This window comes from Zootoca vivipara, chromosome 5 (genome assembly GCF_963506605.1).
Source record: "Zootoca vivipara chromosome 5, rZooViv1.1, whole genome shotgun sequence".
NCBI classification, from domain to species: domain Eukaryota; kingdom Metazoa; phylum Chordata; class Lepidosauria; order Squamata; family Lacertidae; genus Zootoca; species Zootoca vivipara.
The window spans coordinates 3,925,358-3,931,140 of record NC_083280.1 but is presented as its reverse complement, the minus strand read 5'-3'; the positions used below and the strand labels follow the sequence as shown (position 1 = coordinate 3,931,140).

The 5,783-nt window shown below is 55.2% G+C and overlaps 1 pseudogene; it reads right to left on the bottom strand.

The window, feature by feature from the left end:
- Positions 1-4,466: 4,466 nt before the first annotated feature.
- LOC132592123 (spermidine synthase-like) lies at positions 4,467-5,493 on the bottom strand (annotated as a pseudogene).
- Positions 5,494-5,783: the final 290 nt, after the last annotated feature.

Genomic DNA, 5,783 nt, shown 5'->3' with positions numbered 1-5,783 from the left:
CATATACACTTGACCCACATACCCTTCGCAAAAATAAAGCACCCCTAAATGAACCACTGAGGGGAAGGTCCACTTCTCCCCAACAAAAAAATATTTCAAAAGATGGGAAACCTGTGACTGAAACAGAAAACCGAGCCCCTTCCCCTCACGTTGTGCAAGAAAACCTACACAGTGAAGTTGTCGAAGTCTGTACTTTGAGTACGCCCCGGAGACCAGTCCTCCAACAGAGAACAAATCGCCCAAGACCACGGTGCTCCTGAGGGAACCATGCCCAGTTCGGAGATCCCACACCCCACCTCACCCCACTCAGGGTAAGATATCCCAGACCAGGTTCAGAGATCCCAGGGACCCGCGGTCGCACAGGAGATCATGTACCAGCGACCCCCTCCCACCCCGACCAAGGCCACTCCACACACACCCCCACCCCACGGATCGCACCCCCGCCGATCCCACCATCTCCTGTGACCCCCTCCCTCACCGAGCAAACCCACTCCACACCCCACCTCACCCCACTCAGGGTAATACAGTAATACAGAGATGGTGAGGGGTTTGAAGGTGGGAGTTTGTTGGGGGGGGGTATCTTACCTGGACACTTCTGTGGAACGTAAGTCTGGGATGTGGTCTGTCTCCCTGGGCAGTCTGGGTGGAGGGGTGGGGTAGATCTGTGACCCAGGCTGTTTTCGTAGGCTGTCTGGGTCCAGCCGAATTGGCGGGGGCGTGATCCGTGGTGTGTGTGTGTGTGTGTGGAGTGGCCTTGATCAGGGCCAGAGGGGGTTGCGGGAGACGGTGGGATCGGTGGGGGTGCAATCTGTGGTGTGTGTGTGTGTGTGTGTGTGTGGAGTGGGGTTGTTCGGGGTGGGAGGAGGTCATGGGAGGCGGCGGAATCGGCGGGGGCACGATCCGTGGGGTGTGTGTGTGTGTGTGGAGTGGCCTTGGTCGGGGCGGGAGGGGGTCGCTGGTATGTGGCCGTTCCCCATCCCTCCCCATCCCAGGCCTCGCCTGCTACAATGATTCCGCCACCAAGAAGGAGCAGACTAACCTGGGAGACAGACCACATCTAATATCCACCCCACCCCTGGAACTAGTCCGCCTATGAAAACAGCCTGGGTCACAGATCCAACCCACCCCTCCACCCAGACTGCCCAGGGAGACAGACCACATCCCAGACTTACATCCCACAGAAGTGTCCAGGTAAGATACCCCTCCCCCAACAAACTCCCACCTTCAAACCCCTCACCACCTCCGTATTACCGTATTACCCTGAGTGGGGTGAGGTGGGGTGTGGAGTGGGTTTGCTCGGAGAGGCGGCAGGATCGGCGGGGGTGCGATCCGTGGGTGTGTGGAGTGGGCTTGTTCGGGGTGGGAGGGGGTCGCTGGTACAGTGGTGCCTCGCTAGACGAATGCCCTGCTAGACGAAAATTTCGCTTAACGAAAGGATTTTCTGATCGGAGGTTGCCCCGCTATACGATGAGGTTTTCTATGGCCACCGCTTCGTCTTGCGAAGCGTGGCCATAAAAACCTCCGATCAGAAAATCAGGGCATTCATCTAGCGAAAGGGAAACCAGCTGTAGCGTGGAAAGAAGGCAAAGGAAGATGAACTGTCAGCGCCTGTCAGCTGATCTTCCTCTGCCTTCTTACCGAGCTGCAGCTGGTTCCCCTTTGTGTTCCACTGAGCAGCGGAACACAAAGGGTAACTAGCGCGGGAAGAAGGGGGGGAGAAGCGGAGGAACAGATCCGTTCCTCCGCTTTCCCCCACCACCACCCCGCCCGACAGAGCCTGCATTTGACGGGGCTTCCGAACCCCCATCAGATGTCGCCTTTGTCGGGCGGGGGGGGGGAGGCGAAGGAACTATCCTGTGCCTTTCTCCCATGCCGCCTTGTCCCCCGGAGCCGAAGTGCAGCGATGCGGGAGCTTTTCGCCGTTTGCCTTCTCCGAGCCAAGGGGGAGGCAGACGGCGACAAGTTCCCACAGCACCGCAATTCGGCTCCGTCCCCTGGAGTGCGGCGCTGCAGGGGCTTTTTGCCGGCTGCCTTCCCCTTGGCTTGGGGAAGGTAGCCAGCGAGAAGTCCCCGCTTTCTCCCGCTCGCCTCGGCGGCGGCGCTAAAACAGCCGATCCCGGGCCAGCTTGAGGGCGAGTGCAGCACGCTTTCTCTTGTTAGCCCCGTCCGCTGCGCTCGCCCTGTCCTATGCCAGCTCTGTCGGGCGCTTCTTCGCCCGACAGAACCGGCATAGGATGGGGCTTCCGAACCCCCGTCCTATGGCGGCTCTGTCAGGTGGGGTGGGGGGGAAAGCGGACTCTGCTTTCCCCTCACCCCGCCTGACACAGAGCAGATCAGACGGGGCTTCTCTAGATCAGACAACAGGGCAGCAGGGGGAGAGGAACGAAATTGTTCTTCTCCGCCTGCTGCTGAGCCTGCACAGATCCCGGGGTTCGGAGAAGCTCTTGCAGCACTTGTCCGAACCCCGGGATCTGTCCTTGCTGTCGGCGGCAGGGGGAGAGGAAGGAAGGAAGAGAAAGGGCTGCTTTCTCTTCCTTCGTTCCCCCCCCCCCCAACAGAGCCTGCATCTGATGGGGGTTTGGAAGCCCCGTCAAATGCCGGCTCTGTTGGGCGAGGCGGGGGGGGGGAAGAACCTCTGCTTCTCCCCCCCCCACGCCACCTGGCACACACCTCTTTTGGCTCAGGGAAGGCAGGCAGGCAAGAGAGCAAGCCCCTGCCTGCCTTCCGTGAGCCAAGAGAGCAAGTATCGTGCCGCCGCCAGGCCCCCGGAGCCCATAGGAACGCATTAATTGACTTTTAATGCATTCCTATGGGAAATGGTGCCTCGCTAGACGAAATTTTCATAGGACGAATTGAGTCCTGGAACGAATTAATTTCGTCTAGCGAGGCACCACTGTACGTAATCTCCTGTGTGACCGCGGGTCCCTGGGGAACGGTCTGGTCTCGGGTGTGGAATGTCCGAACTGGGCATGGTTCCGTCAGGAGCGCCGTGGTCTCGGGTGGTTTGTTCTCTGTTGGAGGAGTGGTCTCCGGGGCGTGAGGGATTGTGGGAGTATGTTTGTCCGTTGTTAGTTGAATGTCCACTGGGGGTGCAATTTTTTTGACCACAAATCCATGTTTTTACCTGTGTTAGGTGTGTCAGCTGGTCAGTGTAAGTGCATGGTTACCTGCCCTCATGTGACCCTGAGGTTGTGGCCAAATTTCAGGGCGAACGGATAAGTGCTTGTGGGAGAAAAGTGGGGAATAACACACACGCACCTTCACCATTTATATATATATATAGATGAAGAAAGTGTTGAAAAACACATTTGTTAAGAAAGCAGAAGCTTTTTTTACTTGGAATAATTAGAGAGGAACTACTTAAGAAAGATATTACGTTTTTTCTGTATGCCACAACAGCAGCTAGAATAGTATTAGCAAGAAATTGGAAAACTGAAGATTTACCTATGGTGGACAACTGGCAGTTGAAGCTGATAGAATTTATGGAACTGTCCGAGCTGACTGGGAGACTCCGTGACCAGAGGGAAGAGTCGGTGGAAGAAGATTGGAAGAAATTTAAAGTTTATTTAGGAAATAATGGTAAGATTAGCAGTGTTTAATAAAAGATTTGGAAGTATAAAGAGGTTGTAGATGAGGATTAGTTGAGTTATTATTGTATATTAAGACTTAGTTAAGTTATTGTATTAATATTTTTGGGAGAGATAAAAAAAAGGTTTTATTGTACAACGTGAGGGGAAGGGGCTCGATTTTCTGTTGTATATGAATCTGACTTACATTTCTCCCATTGAGGAGTATCAAGCTTTGTTTTCACTGGGGCTGAAAGTTTCTTTCTTTTCTTTTCTTTTTTAATTTGATTCCGTTTACTATACAAAGAGGTTAACGGTTCTCTACAGACAACTCTGGTCTTTGTCTGTAGCTCACCCAATTAAAACGCCGCCAAGAGATCCCGCTGATGGGCTCAGGAATCGAGGCAGGCAGGCAGGCAGGCAGGGGGCATGTGACCCAAACCACCTGATCAGGCAAGGAGGAAAGAGTTGTGGGCATTCCGTGGAGCTGGGGGGCAAGGGGGAGCAAGGCAAGGGAAAAGATATCCAACTATGCCAGCTCCCACCCCACCCAATGCCAATCCCCATGCCCCCTCCAAAGGCAGAGCATCAAACCATTGTGCCTGGTCTTTCCCAACTAGATGGCAACCACTTTCAAGGGAAATAAATGGTCAGTTATAAATAGGGCATTTTCAGGGTGGGGTTTTCAGGCTCTACATTCATGCTCCACAGGCTGGAGAGACGAGTTCAAGCAATGGCCCAATAGCAAAGCCTGAGCTAGGTAGGTGGGGGTGGGGGGTTGTTTGGAAGAGGGGTCCTGCGGCTGGGTGCAAACCCAGAGTCCTTTCCTTTTTTAAAATACCTAATTGGAATGAATGTTTAGCTGGCAGGCTAGAGGCCGCAAGGCAAGCGAGGACCATGTCAGGCCGCCCGCCCGCCTGTCAGAGGCGATCCGCTAGGTGGATGAGGCTTCTGGGGTTTTCCGTCCCGCCGGGCCATCCGAGGCCAGAGGTGGATCTGCGTCGGGGTTCTCAGAGCCTTTCGTGCAAATTCAGGCAGGACAAAGGCTGCCCGGTGGACACCTGAGTTATACTTCAGATTCCTTGCTTCCACTTCCTTCTGGGACAACTGTTGGACAGGGTCCCTGAAATTAGGGTTTCAATTCTTGCTGCAGAGCATGAAGCCGATCTGTCCACTGGGGTAGGTCGGGGTGGTGCAGTAGGCGTACTCGGCCACGGGGAACAGCGACTTGCAGAACTGCCACATCTCCTTTAGGAGGTCCAGGTGCAGCCACTGGCATTCGCCTTGGCAGCAGAGAATGCCGTCGTCCCGCAGAGCTGTCTTCTTTGAAGAGGCTTTCTGCAGGACCCATGGGGTCGGAAGAGTCTGTGATTATCACATCCAAAGCCTTCTGGTTCTGCATCATGAATTCGAAGCCGTCCCCAACATGCAAGGTAAGTTTTGGGCTAGAATATCCCACGGCCATCCCTGGGAGGTACTTCTTAGATGCTTGGATCACATCCTCGTCGATTTCGCACTGTACCATGGACTCCACGGAAGGGTGCTGGACCACTTCCCACAAGACTCCTCCATTGCTGCCCCCAATGATGAGCACCTTCTGTGGGTTTGGGGGACTGCACAAGGGAAGGTTAGCGATCATTTCCTGGTACAAAAACTCGTCCCTCTCTGGGCACTGGGTGACTCCATCAAGGACCAAGACGTTCCCGTATGTTTTGCTCCTGAAGACCAGGATCTCCTGGAAGGGCGACCGCTGGTGATGCAGGACCTCCTGGACTTGCAGAGAGAGGGCCTGCCCAGCCCAGAGGCTGCACGTCTCGCGGAACCAGCCCTCTTGGATGACGACTGCTGGGGCTGCTGTCTCCTCCTCTGCCTCCCCTCCAGCTGCTGCCCTTCCTCCTCCTCCTCTGCCTCCCAAGCTAAGCTCCATGGCCAGCCAAACTGGGGAAGGTGAAGCGGCTGCCCCTCTGCTCCACTCTGCCTCGCCTCCGCAAGCGCAGGCCACCTCGGGGCTGAAGGTTTCTGAGACAGGGTTTTCTCGTGAGGAGATGAGGAACGGCGAGAACCAACACCAGATATGCAGGATTTCCCTGCTGAGATAGTCTTCAGAAAAGATGATTGAGTTCCTGGCCCTGGAGATTCTGCCCTCAGACCAGATGAGGCGCTAGGGCACAGAAGCATCCGAATCTGATTCGGATTCGCACATCCCCTGTTGGAGCA